Genomic DNA, 14,923 nt, shown 5'->3' on the forward strand with positions numbered 1-14,923 from the left:
AGACTTAGCTGTTGTACAAAGCTTAGACTCTGTAACATCATATTTGTATAGATACTCCCTCAGGCATTTGGGCTCATGGATTTTAAATATCTGAGGGAGTGGCACTCGTCTGACAAGACGTTGCAATCATCATATGTATATATGTTTGTATATATGTATGTATATATGAATGTATATATATGCATGTATATGTATATATATATATATGTAGTTATATATATACACATATGTATGTATGTATGTATGTATATATATGTATATGTATATATATACATATGTATATGTATGTATATATTTATGTATGTATGTATATATATGTATATATATACATATGTATATGTATGTATATATTTATGTATGTATGTATATATATGTATATGTATATATATACATATGTATATGTATGTATATATTTATGTATATATATACATATGTATATATTTATGTATGTATATGTATGTATATATGTATGTATGTATATGTATGTATATATTTATGTATGTATATATTTATGTATGTATATGTATGTATATATACATATGTATATATTTATGTATACATATGTATGTTTATATTTATGTATGTATATATTTATGTATACATATGTATGTTTATATTTATGTATGTATATATTTATGTATACATATGTATGTTTATATATATGTATGTGTATATTTATGTATACATATGTATGTTTATATTTATGTATGTATATGTATATATATACATATGTATGTACATATATATATGTATGTATGTATATAAATATACATATGTATGTATATATACATATGTATATAAACAAAAGCACGACTTTCTAGTTAGAAGTGCGTAGTTTTTTCGAACCGAGATGAAGGTATCCAACACATGTCTGGTTGCTTTGCATATTCCATGCCGACTGACGCACCTTAATAAATCTCTTTAAAATAGGTACAAACCTAATTTTGGCACCGTGTAGAGTCTGATAGCAGACAAAAAGAATAAAAGGATTTTAAAAAATGCCTACTGTTTCTATTTATATCTTTATCTCGCGAATAACGAGATTCCTTGTCACCTTGTATGCAAATGCGATGCTGCTGATTTGAATAAAATGAAACTGTTTTCAGAAACTGATTGTAATTTTTGCGTAGTGAGCTTTGACAGTAGTGTCAGATCGGGAAGTAGCAAACTTTGACGGGAATGTGCCAAATTTAACCCCAGAGTACAGAATAGTTAACACTTTATTATTTACACACAACGCTTTCACATCCGTCTTCATACGTCATTTCCGGTAAGTTTCCAAAGCTAAGCGATGATGATCTTGATGCTTTGTAAATATTTCCATGAACACAATTCTCTAATGCTTACTAGTTGACGTACCCCTTAATAGTTAACATAAACGTATAAATTGGTTTTCTTATTTAAAGAAGGTAGGTTAGATCAACGGTGTATATATTATTTATTGAAATAATAAAATCCCCTGTTATTAGACGTTAAAATCTATAAGGGAATTTTGACGTCGATTCGGTTACTGATAGATATGTTTTCTATTAATAATAATTCGTATCTGTGTATGGCGTGTTTCTGTGTGTTTGGCGTGTGTGTGCGTTTTGTATATTATGGTATGTGTATATAGCATTGTATGTGTGTTTATGTATAGAATGACGCGCTTGTTGTATCTGTGTGTATTGCATGGCGCTTGTTGTATCTATGTGCATAGAATCGCGTGTGCGAGTATCTGTTGCGGACCTGTTTATGCATGTTTCCTTATTTGCGACTCCATAATTTTTTTTGGGGGGGGGGAGGGAGGGTTTTTTTTTTTTTTTAGCAGCTAACGAATAAAATGTTTAATGTCATCTTTTGCTTGTTAAATTCGTAGCTGATCCTGCCTCGCATGAAAAGATGCAGATTCCGCACATGCGCGGTTGAGCCAAAAACACGAGACGCGTTTTCATTGGACGCGCGATGAAATAGAAACGGTCGACGCTCTCTTCCTCCTAAACCTTGCGCCATCTAGCTCTCCAACCTGTTACGACCAACGCCGACCGTGTTATTGATTCTGGTTATGTACCTTATTTATTTATTTTATTTTTTTTTTTTTAGCCCCTGTTATTTATTCATTGGGTACAAATAAAAAGTCTGGACACAAACGCTGGATACATTTTATTTTCTTTTGCCTTTATCGCTTTCGGTCCACGTTAATTAGAGATTCGGTGAGAAGACCAACCAAAGACAAACATGGATTCTTTTCAATGCATGTTCTTCGCGCTCCCCTACACCACCACCCCCCAAAAAAATCAGCTATTATCCGCTCTTACACAAAAAAGATGACCTTTGATAGAGCGATGGCATATCATGTATATTCTCAGCGTTAGGTTCCAAAAAAAAAAAATCTCTCAAACAAGTGAAAAAAAAAATAGATTAGATGTCGAAATGACACAAACAGAAAGTTAGGGGAGGGGAAGGGTGAAAATAAATGAATACGTATGATATTGATTTAAAAATATATAACATCGAATGACCTTGTGCTAGACTAGGCTGACCGGAATATTTTATATAAAGTATAGTGCGTTAAGGAAAAAAAGTTGATTCTAAATACGAGTAATACACTAAGATACATCCAGAAGGCTCAGTTGTACTGATAAAATTTTCCAGGTGGGTCGTTTTCTTTTTTGCTTTACGCTTTTTCACTTACAACAAAACATTTGAAACGTAAGGGGATACGATTTGGGATTGTATCTAACAAGTGACTTTGGGTAGTTAAGAAGCAATACTGCAATTTACATTACATTTAAACTTCTACGGATTAGTACAGTCGGGGAAGCAGGAAACAAGGAGGCAATTCCGAAGTCTAGCAGTCCGAAGAAAGAAATTAATACAGTAGAAGGCATCTACGGACATCAACCGTGAAGGGGTGAGATTTTGCCGCTTGAGTTAGTCCAAAATATTTGCATTGAGACGTCACAAGTGCTGTGAATTTATCAGAGCACATTTCGTTAAATTACTTGTAACACAAACACAGGGATAAAACATGGTGGCGATGAGACAGAGGTTGGATTATAGCGGATAGTGCGGGACCTATTAGATTTGAAACTATTTTTATATCTTAGAGTGAAAGACTAATGGTATACGTGCCAGTCCAGATGTGGCAACAATACTCCATGCATGGGCGAATTATAGCTTTGTAAATATATAGGATACTCTCTGGTGTAATTTTCTAGTACGGTAGGGGGAGCCCACCTTCTCTGCAGCAACCTTAGCAATACCCTCAATGTATGTGTTTTAATTCATGTGCCTGTGAATGTTAAGCTGGGGATGCGAAGGACGAACTCTAAGGTGAGGTGTTATTTGTAAAGGCAATCGTTAGTTGAGAAGGTTTTTGTAGTTGTTAAAGTAAAGAAGCTTAGTCTTAGTAGCATCACATATTAGAATACATTTACGGCTTATTTCACTACACACTGAATGTGATTTTTTAGGGTTCTGCCATTGCCTTGCATATGTGTACATTCGTTTTACTCTCAGAAGCTGCTAGAAAGACATATCCTGCCTCGACAAAGTTCAAAATAGACTTCGTAGCCTAGTGGGGGATGCCCTTTTTTCTTCCCTGCAACCTCTTTCTCACAGAAGAGACGTTCCGACCTTGTCTCTGCTTTATCGTTATTTTATTGGAAAGTGCTCGTCTGAGCTCCAATCTATGGTTCCCCCCTCGCCAAACTTTCACGAGAATCACTCGTCTAGCTGAAACCACTATCAATAATTTCCCCTACTCTTTATCTGTGCCTAAACCTAAACGTAGATTCCATGAACAAAGCTTCTTTCTTAGAACTGCACACCTGTAGAACTCTCTTCCATTTGCCTGCTCTCCGGTTGACTCTAATATGGTCGTCTTCAAGTCTAACTTAAACAAATTCTTGGTGAGCCGTTCCCCTTAAGTATTCCAATTTACCAAATGTCCGCTACTAACAATCACTACACCATTGTCCCATTGACCACCGTACACTTATTAACCCTTATCCTCGAGTGACCTCTGGGCCTTGATAAGTAGTGACTCCTTTGTCAAAAAATGTCTATTATAGAGCATGGTGGCGATCTGTACTTGCTTTGGATCATTGTCTTCCCGCTACTTGTTTTTATGAATGAATGTTGTTCTTCATTTTCTTATCTGTTCCAGTATTTATATCCTTAACTTTTATTGTAAACAGTTTTGGTGAGTTAAAGCGTTGCTTAACTGAGATCGGAGATCGCCATTTTGATTTGTCAACCGTGTTTGTATTTATCGAACTGAGCTGGTTCTGGATGAAGAAAAAAAGAGGATCACTTGTGATCCATGTAAAATTACAGACACCCTCGCTATAATAAATTAAACTTTAACGTTTTATTAAAACCAAAACATAAGCATATAAGACAAGTTTGTTCGGTCGGCATGCTGACGCTAAAGGCAGAATATTGAATACTTGAATTCCATCCCGTCTTGCCACTTCCTGGCAAAGGACAAGAACATATTTTAACGTCTCGTTCAGAAACTAAATTGTCTCTTCCCACCAATGATGCGGGTGGGAATAAGTAAATGGACGGGCATGCATGGAAGTGTTCGAATTGCTCAGAGTATGTCTACGCGAGTTTTACCATGCCTGTTTTAGCCAACCGAACTACAACATTACGCTAGCGATTACGTGCATGCAAAAAAAAAACAAATAGCGCTCAGTCATGTAACTGTTATACATCTTTAATATTTCAAATAAAACCATTGTTGATCACTCACTCGAATAAACATCAGGATTTTCTTCTTTTTTTTACCAAAAGAGTAATTACTAGAACAAGTTATCAGAGAATATCCAGAATGCAAATAGATTATCTTAAACTAGCGGGGGTGGGGGTACTTTGTTCGGGCGTAAAATACGCTTAAATATGATATTTTAATTTGTCCAGATTTCGTATATATTATTATAGTCGTAATTTCAAAAGTATAAAAAAAATATTTAGGTACCAGCAGCTAGAATCGAAACCGAAACTGTAACATTCAGAGTTGGTGACGCTGTCAGTGTGCCAATGTGGAAAGCAAATAAAGTGAGTAAAAATTAAGCATAAATTCTGATGTACAAAATGTTTAACGATTTTTTTTCAATTTTGACCCATTTTTTTACCTCTTAAAAACAATTTTAACCGGCTATAGACCCGTAAAACCCTCAATCATTTGAAGCCCCTAGTGCCGTTCTGCGATTTTTAGTTTCGGAGGAGATAGTTTGAAAATATGGAGACAGAACCGACAAACGTTTAGATGTAACAAATATTTATTGCTAATGAAATTTGATACTTATCCGTCTGAACTTGAGACTATACTATTACTTCTATTAAGTGTGCTATTGTACTATCTTCCATTAGCCAATTCATAGGGTAGTTTAATATATTTTCTCTTATCATGAGACCATCCTCCCAGTCTTTGCATTCTCCTTTGGAAGGAGTAACATACGTCAATATGAAATTGTTAGAATTCTCAGTTTATTAGTAAACTCAGTTTTCTTATAATATGTAAATATTATGTGATTGCTGCTAGTTTTTTAATGGTAAAACGACGTTATGGCTATTAGTAGTCATAATAACGGCGAAAATGTAGCCACGCGGTGCGCATGAAATTTTCAACGCTATACATGTGTCCCTGAATGATTAGGATTCTTGCCTCTCTGCTAAAATTGTTTTACCTCTGCTTTTAATGAGATTTTACCAAATATTATGGTTACAGTCAAACCTCGATTCATGAACGTTTCAGAAATAGAACAAGTCGGATTTTGAACAAAATATTAAGCCGAATAATGCCTCCATTTTCGAACAAATTTTAGATTCCCAAACCATGATCTCGCCAACTGAAGCATACCGTTTGATGAACCGTTAAAAATTCTCTGTAGAATTGCCACGTCATATTATGGTCCCCCGATTTATTGGAGAGGGATCTATGTTTTCAGTGGCGTCCGTGCATCCGTTATTCCGGGCGATTGGCAGAGAACCGTCCATTGGTCTTTCCTGAGACTTTGCCACAAATTGTATTTCATTAAATAGATGTGCACAGTAAAATTTTTTTTTTTTTTTTTTCGAAAATTACCGTTGCGTCAACAGGGGCTCAAAAGAGGTCAAAATGCCCCAAAATTGCCCAAAATGACACGTTTTGCCCCATAACTTTGGATCCATCCATTAGATTTTTCTGAAACTTGACCAAAATGTGAAGCCCATTGTTCTTAATATAAATCCAGTATCGGTGACCCTGGCAAAATTCTGGTTCGCATCCACGTGGACGTTTAATGCTAAAAACGCTCCTTTTTGTGGCTCTTTTTTCATATTTCTCAGCAAAATCTTGATATGTCTGACAATATAGTGGTTTTTCACGGTGGTCAACTGAAATATATATGCGTTATCCATTTACATTGGGATTCAGTGTCCCCAGTGGCTCAAAAGAGGTCAAAAATGCCCCAAAATGGCAAAAAATGACACTTTTTGCCCCATATCGTTAAATCCATCCATTAGATTTTCCTGAAACGCGGTCAAAATTTGGAGTCCATTGTTCTTAATATAAATTCAGTATGGGTGACCCTGGCAAAATTCTGTTTCGCATCCCTCTGGGACTTTTAGGGCTCTAAAAACATGCCTTTTGGGGTCTTTTTTTTTTTTTTCATACTACTCAAAAACTTGATATGTATACCTATATACTGAAATACATATATATACTGATATACATGTGAAACTGCACCGTTTGTCTATTTTCACTGAGATTCAGCATTCCCAGAAGCTCGAAAAGGGGTCAAATGCCCCAAAATTGCAAAAAATGACAGTTTTTACTCCATAACTTTTGCTCCATCTATTAGATTTTTTTCTGAAACTTGTCGAAAGTGTGAAGATAATGTTGGCCCTTCACACTTCTCACATTCCTCATTTCTTCACTATTTTTTGTGGCGCCATCTCACATGCAGCACCAGAGAGGGGCCACGTATGCGCGGCTTGTTTTTACTTATTTATTTAATATCCAGATATGACGTTTAAAAAATAAATCTTGATTATAACCTATGTTTTTTTCTTAGGAACAATATTTTTAAATACCTGCTGAAATTTGTTAACATATATTAAAAATGTGCAGTCAAATAGTAAAAATATACACTAAAATAGCATGTTTTTATGGAAATCGCTCAAGACAAGTCATGAAGCAACTTGATGTAAGGAACTAAAAAATACTATTTTAACGTTAAAAATATCGCTCGTGGAATGTGAGAACTAAAGGATCGACGACGATTTCCAATCACTTGAGAGAGATTGGAAAGACAAAAAACTTGATAAATGGACGCCTGATGAATTGAACGACAACCAAAAGAAACGCCATCTCCCCTTCTTTTACACCACAATAATGACCGGGTTGTGATTTGCAATAAAAAGTGGGTTCTTTACGACAACCGGCGACGTTCATCTCAGTGGTTAGACGCCGACGAAGCTGCATGACACTTTGCGAATCCAGAGTTGCACCAAAAAAAGTCTTGCTGACTGTTTGGTGGTCTGCGACTGGTCCCGTCCATTAGTTTTTTTTTAATGCAGGCGAAACCATAACGACAGTGAAGTACTACCAACAAATGGATGAAATGCAACAGAAACTTCGACAGCAATACCCAGCATTAGTCAACAGAAAAGGCCCAATTCTCCTCCACGACATTACCCGACTGCACCTTGCTAAACCGACCCTGCAGAAGTTGAACGAATTCGGCTAAGAAACTCTGCATCATCCGTCATACTCTCCAGACTTCTCTCCTACCGACTACCACTTTTTCAAGCATCTCGACAAAAATCTTTGTGAGAAATGCTTTAAAAATTTAAGCGATATCAAAAATGCCTTCAGCGACTTTATCGCCACCAGAACGCAAGATTTTTACGTTACTGGCATAAATACGCGTATTTTGTGTTGGCAAAAGCGTATTGATTCTGATGGTACTTATTTCGATCCATAAACTTTTGTTTGAGCCGAGATATGTTCATATGAATTTAAACGTTAAAAACCGCAAGAACTTTCTTGTCAATCTGATACTTCGAGCTTTTCCCACTGTTCCTATATTGTACTTGGCCTTAGATTCGAGCGCATCTCTCTACCCCTCTCTCTCTCTCATCTCTCTCTCTCTCTCTCTCTCTCTCTCTCTCTCTCTCTCTCTCTGTCTACATCGTTCCGCTACTCACTCAGATGCTGTCTATTTCCTTTGTTTTGCTTGTTTGTATTTTGTTTTGGGTTTTTTGGGGGGGGGTATTTTTTGCTTTGGTTGTTTAACAGAAATACACGAAAAGGTCGATGAGTTTTATATTTTCAAAATTGATCAAATATCCATTTTTATCTCGAGGCGCCTTTCTAAATTTTTACATTTGTTGCTTGCGACACGAACCTCTTCAATAGGCCGTATTAAAACAAAAATGGAGATTATTTTCTCGTGCAGAAATAAGAACAAGCTATATCTTATTGACCGCAACTACGCCTACAGGAAGAAACCTTAGCATTATGGATATTTTATTTTTATTTTTATAATATACTAGCCTGGGCGCCCGGCATTGCCCGGGTGTTTGGAGGTGTGTGTTGAGCAAAAAGAAAAAAAAAGGTGGTAGTAGGCAAGCAGGTTCGAAGCCGTACTGCGAAGGAGGAAAAGAACGTAAAAAAACGTGACGTCTTTGCTGTTGCGCCCATCGCCAAACCGGAAGTGACAGAGGTTTACATTAAGCCTAGTTAATCGAAAAGAGGGAATAACTTTCGAAAATATCGTCGAAAAAAGCGACCCCTCCCTGTAGAAAAGTGCCTAGTTGAGGTTGAATGAATTAATGTTTATGGCCAATTTTTCGATATTTGTCCTCCAAAGGGTCGAGCTTCAAAAGGATATCAATGTCTTGAAAATCCGTCGCCTCTGTCGAGAGTTTTAGGCATACATACATACATACATACATTTAAACTGACAGGTGAGATTTATATTATAGACGTCGATTTGCGGGGCCCGCACATGGCTTTACCGGAAATTCTTACAGCATGGTACTTACGTAGAGGCGACAAATTGTTTTTAGTGAGTGGGGGTACATAACTTTGTCTTTTTAAAACGCTAAAGGCGAGATACTATTTTAAAACAACGCAATTCATTATATATACTGGCGGCATTCACTCTAGATGGATTGAACCTAGTGTTTATTATAGCCATGAAGCCACTCAACTACGTACTCAGGAGATGTGATACCGGATACAGAATAAACTACCTCATGTGTATGGACGACGTGCTACTATTTGCAAAGAGCAAAAGGGAATGGGAAAACTGACAAACACGGCCAGAATTTTCAATTAAGACATCCAAGTGGAATTCTGAATGGAAAAGTGTTCATTACTAGAAATGAAAAAGGAAAACCTAGAGACAGCGTAGGGCTTGGAACTGTGCAACCAATAAGAGAAAAGGACGATTGAACAGGAACGCAATCGCAAAGGACAACGGAAAAAATGATGCAATTAGAACTATATCAAAGCTAAAATAAATAAATCTAAAAAAATAAAAAGACAGCAAATATAGACATTGTGAATAAAAGACGAAACGATAACTCACATAAAAAGTAAATCGGGCATACTAGCCAAAGAAGAATATATAAACAGAGACGATTACATGGAGAAAGTAGTACTCTGAGAACTATGCAAACAACTGCATTTTGAACATTCAGATACAAAGTAGAGGGAGGCTCCATGTTTTGACAAGCTTCTGGGTCTGAACATTTCTTCTAATTTTAAATGGAACACGTATATAAAATCTGTTGCCAACGTCGATGGAAAAATGGTGGGCTCATTCTATCGTCTAGTAGATATCTCACTGCCGATGCAATTCTCTACCGGTAAAAGAGCAAAGTACATCCAAGGATGGAATACTGTTGACACATATGGGCAGGACCTGATAGAACCACCGTATCTTGCCTAACCTAGTAAGGGTGCCCTTTTCTCATCCCTGCAACCTTTTTCCCATAAAAGAAACGTTGCAAGCTTGTCTCAGCTTTATCGTTATTTTAATGGCAAATGCTTGTGTATATATATATATATATATATATATACAAATGCTTGTATAAACTCCAATCTATGCCCCCCTTGCCAAACTTTCACGAAATACACTCGTCTCGCTGAAACCACTATCAATCATTTCTCCCGTTCTCTAGCTGTGTCTTAACCTAAACGTAGATTCCACGAACAAAGCTTCTTTCTTAGAACTGCATGCCTGTGGAATTCTCTTCCGTCTCCCTGCTTTACAGCTAACTACAATATGATCATCTCCAAGTCCAATGTAAACAAGTTCTTGATAAGCCGTTCCCATTAAGTAATCAAATTTACCAAATTTCCACTACTAACGATTACTATGATATTATTCCATTAACTACCGTACACTTATTAACCTTTATCCTCAAGTGGTCCCCGGGCCTTGATAAGTGATGACTCCTCGGTAAAAATAAAACGAACATCACAAAATCTTCTGGGACATGAAGGCACAAACAGACTCAGCAGACCACAGGATCAAGGAAAGAAAAACGAAATAAATGCACGAACTTGTCAGATAACTGAAACGAATATGGAAGATTAATAAAATCAATATAATACCAATAATAGAAGGAGCATTAAGGATAGTCCTGAAATAATTAGAAAAAAGGCTAAGCGAAATTGAAATCAAAGGAAAGGCTCATCATATCGGATGAATCCAAGAATTCTATTGTTGGCATTGGTCACCCCGATCATTTTCTAGCCATGTTCTTTTCTAGAAAGACATTGAGTATTCATGGGAGGGGCCACGAGAAGGTTGCCAAGATCCTAAGTAAGTTATTTTTGTGGAACGGACTGGATTTGAACTTGGAACATCCAGGTCGTAAGTCTGTGCCATTAACCAATAGACCACCATTACACTCCAAAAAGAAGGCTAAGAGTATATAACGGATGGCAATGATAAAAACAACTAAAATCATGAGAAAAAAACTTTGAACGTGGAAACCAACCTACATAAACTACGGATGCTAACCAACCACGTAGTACTGGCAATAGAAATAAAACAAAAACATGGAAACAACACCACACGAACCCAAAGTAACTCAAACTGACCCATAAAATACAATGTCGTACACCACACAGAATCCTCATAAATAATGAAGGATGATGGAAAATCGAGGAGGGAGAACATTAACCTAATATCAACTAGCAAAGTGCGGAAAGTACTCGAACATTCGTAGGGCTTTTTGCCAGAGAAATCCGAGAGGAGACCAATGATTATAGTCGAAGAGAAATCAATCGTAAGTGGCTATTGCAATGATGTAAATTATTTTGCAATGGTTATCGAAAGAGATTGTCACTCGATCTTTGAGGAACACCACCAGTTATTATCAGTAGCCAATCATTGATGGTGTCCTGTGTTAGTGAGTTGTGGCCAAGAGTTTAAAACCGGCTTCAAAACATATTAGATGCATTTTTTCTTCCTTGCAATTTCTTTTCCACAGAAGAGACGTCGCGAGCCTGTTATTTTCATGACAGATGCTCGTCTGAACTCCAATCTATGGTCCTCCTTGTTAAACTTTCACAAAAAAAACACTCGACTAGCTACAACCACTGTCAACAGTCTCACCCCACTCTCTATTTGTGCCTAAATCTAAACGCAGATTCCACGAATACGGCTTTTTTTTTCTAGAATGATCCTCCTGTGCAACACTGTTCTATTAGCCTGATTCCCGGCCGACTACAATATGGTAGCCTCCATCTCTAATGCAAACAAATTCTTATTGAACCGTCCCTTTAAATAATCAAATTGTACCCAACTAACACCATTAACGATTATTACACTACTATCTTACATTCATTAATCCTTGTCCTCCAGTGGCCTTCGGGCCTTGGTAAATGGTGACTTGCTTGTAAAAAATGAATAATGCTATTAATAAAATAAAAAAATAATGGCAACAGTAATTGATATACATGCATAATCGTGTTGACACACCAGTTTTAGTTATATCACCCAAGTTAAGCGACGTGGAACCTGGCTAGTATCAGATGGGTGACTATTTGTGAATGCTAGACGCTCTATTATCTTCCCATAGTAGGAGTATACATACGGCTGTGGATAGGTTGTGAATTTATTATTTCGTGTTAACTTGCTCTTTTGGGGGGAAATCGGCATAGCTCGACCAGTGCTAAATACAGTACCAGGTACTACGGTTTTTTTTTTGTTTTGTTTTTTTTAATAGTCATCTATATTATACAAGTGAACGTACGTCTAGTTGGCGGCGTGGATAAGAAGAAGTAGAACGAAGGAGGAACATATGTAACAGAGCGCGAACTCTGGTATCCAAATGCCAAACCATGTGAGAAGAAAAAGACTATAAAAAGAGCGTGTATATAAACTGTCGATCACGTTAGAGACGTGGGGATGTCACAGCTGTAACGAGAAGTCAGGCGTGACGGGAGAATAAGAAAATAAATGTCGTTGTTTAAAAAAAAATGGTAGTTGAGTTCTTATTTGATCTATGTTCCTTAGGACATACTATGCTACAACGTGTTGGTCCTCGGGTGTGTACGTGTTGTGTTTACGTGTGTAAACGTGTGTAACGTTAAGCAAATATAAAGGCAAAAATAAAAATAACGGAGGCAGACGAGCAGAAGAAGAAAACGCGAGTTCAAACTACAACAAATAATTTCTTTACATTTTTTTTTTTTTTTTTTGCTTTGTTCAAATTAACAACAAAAATGTTAAACGCCATCTCAAGCTGCAGTTATTATGTGCTGGGAAATAGATAACGCCTGAGGAGCACCTTATTTACCAAATACATTTAAAATGAAAAATGTTTAAATTCAGTTTCGAAATGACTAAAAAAAAATTCGAAATTCGCTGATTGTATATAATGCATTTTAAAATTCCGAAATATGTATCTTCATTGGAAATCTAATTTATAAAACTTGTTGTGTCTGTCTGTCTGTCTCCATATTTTCAAACTCTATCTCTACCGAAACTAAAAGTCGCAGAGCTGCGCTAGGGGCCTCAAATGATGGGATTTTTTATGGACTGTTCTTTGATGGGTCTTTAGCCGGCTAAAATAGGTTTTACGGGGTCAAAAATGGGTCAAAAATGAAAATAAATCATTATACAGCTTGTACATTCATCTTAATTTATTGTTAACCAGTTCATATGCGTGTCATGTTGGTATAGTGGTAACGTCACCAGCTTTGAATGCTACAGTTTTGCTTTCGGATTCGATACGAGCTGATAGCACTCAAATATATATATATATATATATATATATATATATATATATATATTTACTTTTGAAATCACGACTCTATAATAATATATACGAAATCTGGACAAATTAAAATATCATATTTAAGCGTATTTTACGACCGGGCAAAGCCAGCCCCACCCCTGCTAGTGTTGCAAATTAAAAAATTTTAATCTTATTTACATGTTTGAAAAGAGAATAAAATAACATTTATATTGTGCATGCTTAACTGACTTTCGTTGAAGGAAAAAAACTTTGAACTTATGCTATTTAATTGTATTTAATTCATTTGATGGAGAAGGAAAACTCTTGAGATAAAAACCTGAAGTCTTTTATTTGCTCTTGTGGCATTGCATCGATTGAGATTATCAGTTGTACCAAAATGTGTGGATAGTTTTACTGTAGGGAAAATCGTAACTCACCTGAATAGCATTCGATCGCATAACAAGAAAAAAATGGCGACTCGCAGTTGCTTTTGTGTTTAACGATCGTGCGTGATTAATGCAGACTCTCGCTGTTTCTATGCAAATGAGACCATCCCAGCGCATAAAAGGAACTGTCCAGAGAACGGAAGGTTGGGTTGAAAGGAGGCGCCTTACGGAGACGGACACGTGCAAAAGACTGTTTAAGTTAATTAGAAAAACCATGAGCGGAAAAAGATCACACAACTTTATTAAAACTAACTTTCAAACCGGATTTACACAAAGCCTTCACCGCTATAAACAAATCATCTGTGTGGATTTCCAAGCAACTTGTTGTGGTGGACCTTACGTTGGAATCGCCGAGAGAATAAATATATATATATATATATATATATATATATATATATATATATATATATATATAGTGTGTGTGTGCGTGTGTGTGTGTGTGAGTATTATATTTTTTATTGTGTGTCGTTCAATTAGTGTTTAGATGCGACTAAACATGTAAAGGAGTTCGTCTGTCCGTCGATTTTTCACACTTAACTTTAAAATAGCATTCTCATAGTAAAATGAACGGACGCATCTTAAGACCATACGTTGTTCATAATCTCTCCGTTAAATCATAAAGTGTTTTTCTCTTTTCATTCGCTCAACTCGACCAAAGTGAGAAAACTTTAAAATAAAAACATAAAAAAAACATCATATGAAACAAAGAAAAAGGTCAATGGGTTTTTATTGTTTTTAATTAACCTCGGATCCATTTTTCAATCGTAGATTTCTAAATTCGTTCCCTTTGTTTTCGACACAAAAATATCGTATTGGCCTTATCGAAAACAACAATGGAGATATTATTTTTTATCGTGCAAAGCACGGAAATTTGGGGAAACGTAGGAACGAAAGGAAACAAGAACTGGAAATAAACGAAAAGCAAAAAATATGCTATAATTATATGTGCGCATCGAACTTTGATCACAAGCAGAAACGCGAGAATCAACAATTTACCTTGTTCACAACTGTACGTCTGCTTCGGTGCTGTTCTTATGTTCAATGAATCATACCAAATCTATGTTATTGAATTTTATCCACAACTAGTAGGGAGACTCCACGTTGGCAGGGATTGAATGAGATCAATGAATGTTCCAAACTTTCACTTCTTTTATCGTCATTGAAATCGATAAATCGCCCATATTTAAATCAATTAAATTGATCGCTTGCTCTAGTCGAGGACTCACCGGGGTGCACCGAGA

This window comes from Euprymna scolopes, chromosome 10, assembly GCF_053919585.1.
Source record: "Euprymna scolopes isolate OS-2025 chromosome 10, ASM5391958v1, whole genome shotgun sequence".
Lineage (NCBI taxonomy): Eukaryota > Metazoa > Mollusca > Cephalopoda > Sepiida > Sepiolidae > Euprymna > Euprymna scolopes.